The sequence below is a fragment of the Branchiostoma floridae genome, chromosome 7 (genome assembly GCF_000003815.2).
Source record: "Branchiostoma floridae strain S238N-H82 chromosome 7, Bfl_VNyyK, whole genome shotgun sequence".
In the NCBI taxonomy this organism is placed as follows: domain Eukaryota; kingdom Metazoa; phylum Chordata; class Leptocardii; order Amphioxiformes; family Branchiostomatidae; genus Branchiostoma; species Branchiostoma floridae.
Window position 1 is genome coordinate 10,217,835 of NC_049985.1, and position 12,074 is coordinate 10,229,908.

General features: G+C 38.9%; 1 protein-coding gene across 12 annotated transcripts in view; it reads left to right on the forward strand.

The window, feature by feature from the left end:
• LOC118418843 (teneurin-3-like) overlaps positions 1-12,074 on the forward strand; it is a 186,709-nt gene that overhangs the window by 45,067 nt on the left and 129,568 nt on the right. Inside the window, exon 1 of one of the 12 annotated variants that reach the window (XM_035824909.1) lies at positions 7,317-7,389. The exons of the other annotated variants lie outside the window; for them this stretch is intronic. The gene's annotated coding sequence lies outside the window, so the exon portion shown is untranslated. Of the gene's footprint in view, positions 1-7,316; positions 7,390-12,074 lie in introns of those variants that run through there. 12 annotated transcript variants of the gene reach the window in all.

Below are 12,074 nucleotides of genomic sequence, written 5' to 3' on the forward strand. Positions count from 1 at the left end.
TTCATGATGTTATTACTTGTAGAACGTTTTCGATTTGTCAGAAATGACCGCTTTTGCCCTGGCAGCCTCCTTTTAAGGAGGCTGCGAGGGCAAAAGCGGTCATTTGGTAGAACATTGTTACAGGGTAGAACATTGTTATTTTCATAGAACCTCCAGGCAAGCAATGTTATGGGATTCGTTTGTATGGGGTCCGTTTAATATATACAAATTTGCAATTTTCTCAAAACCTCACGCACAAGTAGTGTAACAGTTATATTGCTCCCTTAAACTCCCTTTCTTGGAACCAACAGCATGATTTTGAGCACACTTTTTCAATGGACATCGTTAAGCCTAATGCCAGATTCCACAGACCGGAATGCGGGGATTTTATGATTTACCCTGCTAAGTCTCAAAAGATGCCATTACTGGTCATTAAAGACCAGTCAATGTGCAAGGATTTCCTCAGGTCAGGAGGTGGGTCGCTCCCACGGCTTAAATCCCAATCGCTGCAATAAGAACATACATAAATAGACCCTTACACCGAGTTTGAATCTTCCGTCATAATCTTCTTAGTTCAATAGATGCAGTAAATTACTAGTAATAGACGGTTTTCATGTACTTGAGTGATCTAAAGGGCTTTAATGCATCAAAGTTATTTCTATCTAAAGTGTTAGTTGTGCTGTGTATATATTGATTTTTATTTTGTAGGGTTATGCTCAGTCAGATGCATGCAATTAATGTAGCAGAGATAATCCTTTCAAGTATTCTTAGTTTAGGGCTCAAAATGCTTGTCTGCATACCTGTAGTGGTGCAGGATATGTGTGAAATTACCTGTATCAGTCAAGTTTTAACTGCATCATCCTGGATCGAACTTGTAGCTGTTAAGAGACCCTTCCACTTCTTTATTAAGCACTTCAAAGCAAGTAACAATTGATATAAAATGCACATACATGCACTCAAATATATACCGTAAGTACAGGTTAGATACAAGTCCAAATGTAGATATCAGAAATACCAGCACAACTCCAGTCTTACCTACGCAAATGTTGAATATGTATAGGCGATATTTTGGTCCCTGCAATATGAATTGGATGATGTAGCATACTGATGATTGCTTTAAATTGTTTCCTGTGTAATCCTAATGTCTGACAGGTGCGTAGGAAGGAGCCATGAGCATTGTTGAAAAGCTACAAGAAGAACATTGTCTTAAAATTGCTGCTTCAAATGCCTTGCATTAATTCTAAGTTAAGAAGGATAGTGAAATGTGAAGAAACATTTGGGGCTTGCTTGATCTTAATATGCAAATCATCTCACAGCATAATCCATCTCCCCAAAGGATACATTAAGTGATCTATGTGTATAGACCTTTTCAACACTCTTCTTTGACAGTTTGGTAGTTTATTTTTTTACCCAGCAAGTGTACACTGTGGTTAGTGACAGAATCTGATATAGATACACTAGTATGTTTCTTGTTTGTTTGTTTGTTTTCTCCAAAGACTGCCTTCCTACCAGTTTCCAGTTAGTAAGCAGCCCTTCATGATTTGATGTCCCCATTGTCACAAATGATCACAACTTTTTTCAGTATATTGATCCAAGATCCACAAAAGCAAAGTTAAGCAGTGTAAGTCTACACTGGTAACAGCCAGACCACATCTGTCATCAGTGTAGTTGTGGGCTGGTCACGCCTCTGTCTACTCAGTTGTTCCCAGACATCATTGCAGTCCAAGGTCTGTGATCCCTGTGTTTACAGTACATGTGTGTAAACAGGACAGGAGATCAAAAGTAAGGTATGTTCATGAAGTTAGGAAGCACTTAAGGTCACAACAATTTATTCCCTTCTGGTTCCCAGACATTTCAAACAAAAGGGCAGAAAAATTATTGAAAACAGAGGGCTGAGACAAAACTTTAAATCTGTAATTATGCACCATACCAAGGCATGAGCCTGGCATTTGGCTATGTTTTCATATTGTTCTTCAACTTAAATTTTGGGTCTTCAGATTTGAAGACAAACAAGACAAAGCTTAAGATGGTGTAGCTTTCTTGAGTAAATGTAATTGCAGTAACAAACTTCAAGTGTGGGAATGACATGCTTCAGTAAAGGAGTGACGAAGTTCACTGTCAGTTTGATGAAAGACTTGTTACAGTATACCTTACACTGTGAAATGACACAGCGACTGTAAACATCTACTGGTACATGTATATATTGAGTCATTGAGGAGTGCCAATAGCATTCAGTGAAAGACATTCTCGGGGCTGAGGTAGGTTTTTTTGTCTCTGGATTCTTTACAGATGTGCAGTAGTGGATAGGAGGGAGGACCTTGGATTTACTTGTTAAGAAGAAAAAATTCTATTTTGTAGCATGTGCAGTCAGTAAAGCTGGATTTTATAGGTATCAAAGCTAACAGAATCTGATGTATTTTTCCCTTCTGTGTGTGAAGCTTTGGATCAAGTGTTGTAGTCAGTCGAATGGAATGTGTGGGGATTAGCCATGTGTGGTGATCCTGGTGGATTATGTAGTGTTGAGGGAAAAGTCTAGTCTGGTGACCACATGAACTGAATTTAGACTTGGTACCATACTTAATGATCAACAGGCATAATCCATAGCCTCAACCCGGACTCATTTGGCAGCTTGAAAAAAAGTTCTTAATAAGGCCAAATAGGATGAATGATTAGAGATGAGTTAACTAGCCATAGGGTCAAAAGTCTCTGTAAAGCTTGTCAAACGCTGAGCAAGTGCACTTACTAATCTTTCAGATCATGGGCAGATTACTCTTATTAGTTGACAACATATATTGATGCTTCTCTGACAAAGCTAGTTCATTACACTTTGTTCCAACACAAAAAGTTTAAATGAGCAGTTTTAGCTCTGTATACTTGTAGTCTTGCTCAAAATTCAAATGACCAAATCATTTACCCCATTTGGCCAATTTCTACTGAGCTTTTCAACAACCAAAGAACCACAGTAGTGACAACATGATCCCCAGCTTACCAACATGAGATGCACAGATGTCTGTCATTAGGTACAGTTTTTCTAGCCAGGTATCCTTCCTATTCTACCTCTGGTTTGGTCTGATTGTTACCTTGAAGAATAGTCTGAAACCATGTGAATTTTCAGCTTTTATGAATCAATTATTTCAGAATTAATTCTTGGGAGTACTGAATGAGGGATCAGACTTTTTACATGTTCGCAGACCCCATTACAGTGCTGTGATTATACAGACCCAAACAGAGATCTGCAGTACATTTTATTTGAATATTTGTATGCCATTTCCTCCTCTATGAAGAGGAGCAAGGGAAGCCAGCCAGAATACCTTTCATATACACATTTGTACAACCTGGACAGGTAAAGCTGTAAAGCAGAATATTGGTAGAAGTGGAAAAATTGTAATGGAGGAAAATTGGTAGAAATTGTTGCTGAATAAAGATTCCCTTGACTGTCTGAAAATCAAATTGTCCAGCACTTTTCTGAATGGTAAAGTTTATTTTAATAATGGATTGCAGCTGTGTTTTAGTCTGCATATTCAGTTCTAAGGCCATGCTATATGGCATCAAGAAAAGTGCTTCCTACAGATGACTCTTTTCAAATAGACAACACAGGAGGAAGGATGATGACCTCAAAGACTTGCATATCCCCTCCCACTTGAAGTTTACTATCATCTTTTTGATGAGTGTCTCCAGAGCAATGTGCCAGGCGGAATTCTTCCCCTTTGTTTCAAGCGACAAAGTATCACACAACTCACATCCCAAGTGAAGACTTGAGGAAGAAACAACTTATATTAATTGTCCCAAAGAGACCAATTATCTGACTAACAAATTAAGCAGATTCCATGTGCTGGGTTATCAGTACTGTGCAGAATTACATGCTGAAATTTACATTAGTGCTATAGCGTGAGCATAAGTGGCTCTAAAGCCTTAAGTAAGTAGATGCTGCAATTTGGCAAGTGTAAAAAATCAGTTGCGAATTTTAAAGGATGAGGAAAAAATAAAGTAAGAACGGCTTTGATGCATGAGTTTCAGAAATACTTTTTTGTAGATCCTGTCATAACATAGCCATTTCAGTGACTAGTGTCTAACTTCTAAGAATAGTTTAAGAATTCAAGAACAGAATAAGATGAACATGTAATGCAATGACTGTTGGAAGCAGTCATCATCATAAACTAATATCAACTGCAGAAGACTGTTTTAATGACATGACGGATTGCCAGCTACTGCTACTGTCTATGAGGCGCTACATGATGTGGGTGGTAAGTAATGGTTATGTGACAACACAGAGATGTTTTGACAGAAAAAGTAGTATCTATGGCATTGATGCATAGCTACACAGGTGCTATAGGTTGCAATGTCATTTCAGGAAAACATTTGCATCTGAGTATGTCATTGAGAGGAGCTACGGAAGCCTCCTCGGTTAGAAAAGTTGGGGTGATGATGTGAGGTTGTGTTTTTTTGCTGAAGGGTAAAGGCAGCAGAAAATAAGTTTCTGAGGAAATTGAAGTGACATTTGGCCGCACCAATTCATCCTGCTGGTTCTTGGATTAAAAATAGATAAGCTGATGAACAGAGCATCAATATGAACACAGTGATGGGAAGTTATTTGTACATGTACATTGTTACCTACAGTTTCAGCAAGAAGGTTGTATCAAAAGTCTTTACTCAGAGTTGATGCACCTAAAAGAACAACCTAGACATTTAGTCTGAAAGGGTCAAAAGTGATAATGGTCAAGAAATAAGGGTCAAGAAATATTTTTGGTAAATCTTGTTTGCAAAGTTCAAGTTTATAGCAAGTTCAAGGTTAACATAACAATTGCTGGCAGTATCTCCGAGTTTATATCACATTAGATGTTACCATATTACATTACATCCCTGCACCTCAGTAGATTCAGAGGAAAATTCAATCTCCATTGATTTCTGTTCACTTCCTCCAGCCCTTTGTCCAATTAGGGACAAATCAGAACGTCCCGACAAGTAAAATCGCAATGCTAGAGAAAATATGGATCTGACATGTTCTCAGCATAACTATTCCTCAGTTGCTCATGTAGTTTAATGTGAACAGGAACCTTTTTGTAGACATAATTTTGCCACTACACATGGGTGTCAGGTTGTCATAACTTTGAAGATATTAAGCTCTGGGGTAGAAGAGAATTAGCAGGAGTTATAATATCTTGATGGTGAGCAAATAAAACAAATAGAAATATTGTCTGGTGCGTAATTGTTGAAACTTTAGTTTATACAATATTGGAGGATGCTAAGGCTTTATGTCAAATCATTTCTCTTAACAACCTTTTAAGATTTAAAAGTTTCAGATAAAAATGTTAATTTCCAGCAACCCAAATCCCAGGATTATGATGTTTCACTTAAAGCGATAAGGCAAGGGAGTCATCATCCTTAACGCAGCCATCTTATTTGATGTTTCGCTCCAAGCAGTGCAAAGAACTGATAAGAGACTACCAACATATGCATGTAATTCTTCTAACATTTATAGAGTGGTGTCTTGGACTCCAACTCCCCTTGGCCATCTGTCTTCGAGATCTTGAAGGAGATACGATATCTGCAGAACAATTTTGACAGTTATGGATGGTACTAATGAGCAAAGTTTCAGCAACGTTTATAACCCATTAGCTCTTAATCTTCCGCATTTCTTAAGATCCATAATCTCTGTTCACAGGAGTCGCTGGTACAAGTATAGATAAGGGCATAATGGATGGGATGATTTGGTAAGAGCAGTTTATCTCACAGATACATGGGAACCCTGGCAGCCTAACTGTCACCCACGCTAATTTATTACCCTGTGCGGAATACGTGAAAGAAAGATTCATCCTTTGCCTCATCTGCATGAGAGTGTGTGTAGCTGATGGATTATAGCCATGATTATGGATTTGCTGTAAATTGTGTGCTGTGAATAGTCTTAATATACTGTTAATGATGACTTGTGTCTCTGTGAGCACTCCGCAAATGTTATCCGACATTCACTTGCAACAGTTTCATGCAAAACAACCCCTGAAATGCTAGTCTTTGGAATATGAAGAAGGTTAGTAACATGATTTACAACCTTTCAGCAGCCCCACTGAAACTTACTGAGATGATGAAGTCAACATTTTTCTTCCCTTTTGGGTCTTCATCTTAGCCACACATTCAACACACTGAATATATAAATGATGATTTACTTGACTTGTATGTAGGCAATCTCTAATCCAAGTCATCTTTATGCCCATATGGATTTGTTCCTGACAGTCAAAACTGCATGTGTCTCTTCATCCATATCTTATCCTCCAACTTCTTCCATTTAGAAGTAAGTTCTTTCGTCTTTGTACAGCATTTATGTTCCACCAGATTCCTAACATCATTCATTTACTGTAAGAACAAATCCCTGACACTAAATTACAGTGAGGAGCTTTGGTCCATAAAAACACTGCATACCAGCCACTCTATCAGGCCATCTACAGATGGCTGAGTTCGTTTTCATGTTCCCTTCTACTTGATGGACAGAAGAGACAGATAGGGATGGACTCCTGGATGGACTTGTCATATGTTCCCCATGACCTGCGTCAATACTTCCTGTGATATTTCAAGGGATGTATGGATGATCTGCCAGTAGGATTCGCCCACACAAAGAGAATAGTGGAAACAGGCAGACTCTGAAGAAGAAACTTTGCTTTCCATTTTCTAACTTTATAAGAAACCTCTCTGAATGAATGATGTTTGAAGGTTGGTAGTGTAGTGTGATTCAAATTTGAGTTGCAAAGTTTTTAACCTAAAGGATTAGATGAAAGACTTTTATTCTAACTACTAATTACATATTAAACCTCAAAGGTAGGTATTTTCTGGCCAAAACCTTTCAGAGAACTGCATCTACAAACTACATTATAAGATCTTTATGCAGCACCATCTCTGATAAATTTGGACATCCGGACTGACTTAGACTTAAATTCCTCTGGAGGATTTATTGAAGTGTTATCCTATTTGTTAAGCCTTTGTTGAAAGTACCATAACTCTGAGTCCAGAACTTAGCTGCATTTTAACTTAAATATAGTCAAGAAACTTAAATTTAAAATGTGGAAACTTTGTTGAACTGTACGTTGTTGTTTCAAATGTAATGTTTGCAGTTGTCTTGCTTGAAACATGGACTTTGGTAATGACAAGCAGGCATTTATCTACAAAAATATGGGGACTTTTAAAGAGATGAAATGATAAGCATTAGTCTGGAAAAACAAGGTTTGTTTTTGGAGTGGCTGATGCTTTGGGGGAGGTGGTAATCTTCACAAACATACCAAGTGACAGCAGAAGGAGTGCAGCCCTCCTTAGTCTTATCATCACTTCTTCTGAGACAGTCGGGCTGACTTGAGATTAAGTTTGCTGGAGGAAAGGTTGAAGAATTCCCAATCTCTACAACCTTTGGAGTTCCTTTTTGAGAAGGTAAGGAAATATATGGCTTTTGGACCTGATATCAGTTGGTGACGAAAAAGTCATGATAACCATACTTCCTGAGACAGAAGGGATGACTTGAGATTAAGGTTTTAGAAGGAAAGGGCAAGAAATGCTCTAATCTCCTTGTCTGAGACCTGGCCGCTCTATGAGAAGGGATGTTTGAAAGTCTAGATAGTTCTTGCTGTTATCTGATTGCAAGAATGCCATTGGCTTTTAAAATTGTCATATTTTGAGTGGGATGTTCTTAAGATTAATGCTGTAGGAGGCAAGGGCAAGGAATGCCAGGATCCGAAAGCAGTAGATAAGAAATGTCGTCATTCTTGGCAAAGATCATCCATATCAGCTGCATGACAGAGTTTCAGTATTACCTCCTTAGACATTTCAGTATCAGTTCAAAGCTATTTGACAGACATACTAGACAAGTGACTGACCTTAAAACAACATTATCAATTGTTTCAAACTTTTTGAGATCAACAGATGACTACTCTCTGATGCACATGTTGGTTTATTAATTACCTGCATGTATGCAGGTATGGTTTTGATGCTGGTGGAAACTTTTTGGTAGCCGGGGATGTAGGGCGCTGTATCTCGTGAACGGATGGTGCGAGCACGACGATTTTTGGTACGTGGGTTGGGGGTGGTAGCCTGACACTCAGGTGTGATTTTGGGCCTCCTGGCGCTTGACCTTGACATTGAAGGTGGCATTTTTGGTGTTTTTGGGGCACTTTTGGCGCTGTGTGTCCGGAACGATACGCGCGATTGCGACGATTTTTGGTGCATGGGTGGGGGGTTGTTGCCTGTTGCCTAGGATTGACTTTGGGCCTTGTCGCGTTTGAACTTGACCCGGCAGGTCGAATTTTGTGTCCGGGAGGGGTGTTTCCGGAGTTATATCTTCTGAACGGCTGGGGCTGGCGCGATGATATTTGGCACATGTGTCGGCGGTGGCTGAATAATGCTCAATTTTGATTTTGGCGCCCTTGGTGCTTGAACTTGACATTTTAGGTTACCTTTTGTGCGGGCACGGGGCGTGCGCTGTATCTCCGGAACGCAAGGTGCCATTGTGTTGCCATTTGGTACGTGAGTTGTTTGTGGTGTCCTGGTGGTCAGGTTTGATTTTGGGCCTCCTAGTGCTTGAACTTGATACTGTATAGGTTGACCCTGTTTTAGTGTGGTTGGGGCATCCTCCCAATATCTGCTTGGTTTTAAAAACAGATTATGGTTGGGTGTAGAACCATCATCTGGCCTGGGCCACCTTCAATGTATCAGGTTACTTAGTGGCACTGACAGTTTGCCAGATGACGGGAGTGTGCCAGATTATATATCTGTTGGTCAGGTATAATTGGAGTTTGCTTATTACTCTTTGTGGTGTTTCTAGAGCTGTATAGTACTGAGTTTTAAGTTCCGGTACAAGTTCCTTTACCCTGTTGGCAATCATGGTTGAACTTGAACTTAAACAGAAGAAGATGCAATTTTCTAATGTGGAGGAGAACTGTATAGAGTGTGGGCATAAGAGAAAGGTATGTGTATGATTTGTCCTGTGTTTCTTTTTGTTTCTTTGGTAATGCCATTTCCATACTGTATACAGGTAATTTGTTGTTTTGGGCTAGTCATATTCGCTTGGTTTTTGGGCCTGCTTAATCTATGGTACAGGCAGGGTTAAGTGGTGGAGGCTTAGCTTTGTTCTGTTTTAAATTCAGTATCGTTTGTTGCATTTTGTCGCGGCAAATATATGATGAAATTCCCCTTCTAAGCAACTGCTCATTGGTTTGTGGGGATGTTTGCTGGGTGTTTGCTTTGACTACAACAGCTTCTGAACTTTTCAAAGCTTCCATTGCCAGCAGCTTGCCATTTATAAATGGGATTGACAAGGACATTTTTCATAGTAAATTATGCTGTTAAATTTGGCTTAGATACTACAGGAGATTTAGGTTTGGGTTGGATGGATTGAATGAAAATATCATACCACCCTGGGGACTAACTGTTGCTGCTGCATGGGGGCTACCACTATTCATGTTGTCTAATGTCTATGGAACTACAGATAAAAGTATCATTGGTCAAATTATGCGAGTAACATTCCGATGTCAAGTGAATAACACCCCAGAAATAAATCTTTAATGAATATCATTGGAAGAACACAAACCAAGGAGACTTAGCAGCTGCATTAGGTCAGTACATTGAAATAGGAAGATATTAGTATATCATGTGACAGAGTAACTACATGTGCATGGGCCATCTGAGACAAAAAAAGGTAGCGTCTCAACAACTTCAAAGTACTGTGGTTGGTTACATACTTAAGAAATCCAAAATAAGTAATGTTCATCCCTGTCCAAACTTACAAATTCAGAAAATGGAATTTCAGAGTCAGACTTTTGCATGGTGCACAACCAACACAGTAAAAAGCTCATTTTTCCAACCACGTACCACAGACAAAAAGGCAAAAATACACAATAGGTCTACAGAAACCCAATACATTTCATGCAGGCCTGAGGTCTACGAACTCTTGTTCAAAATATGTTCATGGAAATCTGGTCTCTAAGGCAAAAGGTATATAACATATTAGAAATCTAACCCCCTTGGCTAATTTCTTCAAAGTTTATTTGGATTCTTTGTCGGCTGTTTCTCTTCTAGAATTCCTAGGCTAATCCCCGTTTGATCCTAGCTTTAAAGCTGGTCTAGGTTGGCTTAGTCACATTTGGCCTTGTCTCAAATTGCTGCTCCATCTCAAAACAACACCTGTACTAATTAATGTGTCTGTAAGATGTTGTTCATGTGTGCCATGGGATCTAACCAATATTACTTTTTGTCCAAGCTTAATTCAAAGGCCTTGAGAGGATCCCTTGGAGGGCCCCTCGGAGGGTCCCTTTTAGGATACTTATCTTGATCTGTTGCAACATAATCCTAGAAAAGGATTATCAAGTTATCAAAAGATTATGTGTAGATTTATCAAGTGAAAGCTATGTTTAGATAGTCTTTTGAACATTCTACACAATGTGTAATTTTAGATATGTTTGATGCATCATCAGTTGTGGAGCTGAATGTTCACTGTAACCTGGCTTGACTCTGTCCTAGAACTTCAGCAAGCATTTTATGGAGTTAGGCCACACCTATTCTTCTTCGTTCTTAGTCATTTTGAATAAATCTTCAGAAAGAAGGCACAATGAAAACAGAGGGCTAGGATTAAATCACCTTGAATCTGACAATAATCACTTCCTGAAGATGTGTGTAACTATTTTAATAGGGTACAGACTTCTCCTTCAGACAATATTTTCATGTGGATCTCACAGTCCGGCATATTTTAGAAATATGCGAACCAACAAATTAAATTGGCATGTCTTGGCAGTAAAAGTTCTTGGAAGCCACAACAGGAAGGAGTTGTCTGGTGCCTCCCTCAGTCTGTTTAGGATTTGTGTCTTACATGGGGGCTGTACTGATAGCCAGCTTAATCCTCTCTAAAGCATACCTAATCCCAGGCATATATCTTCTTGCTTGTTAAGAGAGTGGTCCATATCTGAACTTCAAACGGATCTACACCAGACATCTATAGCCCTGGGAGATACAACCTGGTACCATTCAGTTTGAGTTTGTTTCAAGCCACTTTGCTGGGATACCATAGCTTGGTACTTAATCAAAGATTAGGTTTCTTTGGGAAATGATGGTAGCATATCTTTATAAAACAAGTAGATGGATGGTTTTATGCTATTTAGTCAGAGGAAAGAATGTGTAACAATTTATTATTCTATTCCAGTTTGTAAACTTATCAACCCAGGAACATGATCATTCCTGACAGAGAAAACACCAGACATCCATGCATGTAGTCTGTTTGAATTTCCTCCAAATTCATGCATGATGAGAAATCAACCTGTAAAACTGAGATGCCTGTGTTATCAGAATCTTTTCTGGAGGTCAACAGTGAATATCTTTGACATGATTTCATGATCTAGAAGAAGAAAAGAATGCTGATAGTATTAAGCTGCATTTCATTTATTTTCGAGGTTCCAGTTTGTGAACTTTAATGACCCAGAAACATTCCAGCAAAACAAACATGGTTCTTTCTTCCTGTTTCATACTAACCAGTTTAGATGCACCTCTCCTTTTACCTATCTGCCCACTTCATATACATTGTCTAGTTCAGCTGCATGCACACATGTTTGTTCATTTTGTCTTGTCACTGTTGAATACAATGATACCACATTTCTTGACACCACATTTCTTGACATCAGCTGCATCTGACCTGTTTCTTACATGCATTTTGCACTCATTGGTACTGTGGCAGTTAAACCATTCCTACACATTCAGGGTAGTGCCCTCTCCATGTCTAACAGAGCTGTTCACATTACTTTCCACTTCCTCTAAAGACTTTGCTACTCTCTGTTCGATAGATAAATTCAAGTACATTCTGGGAAGCGATAATCCACATTGTGTACAAGTAGGCAAATATATCCACGATTGTTTATACCGTAGAACCAATAGTGTAAATGACATGCTAAACCCTTTATGTTGATGTATCCATACCTATAGATATCCATATATATGTGTTTAGTTGTACTGTAAGTAGTTGTTATACATGTAGACCTTACGAAAGTCGCTGTACTTTTGTCGTGTCAATAAAGATTATTAGTATATTCCTCAGGCCACACAGTTGTGCATTCATCATAGAACTTATTATTAGAAGT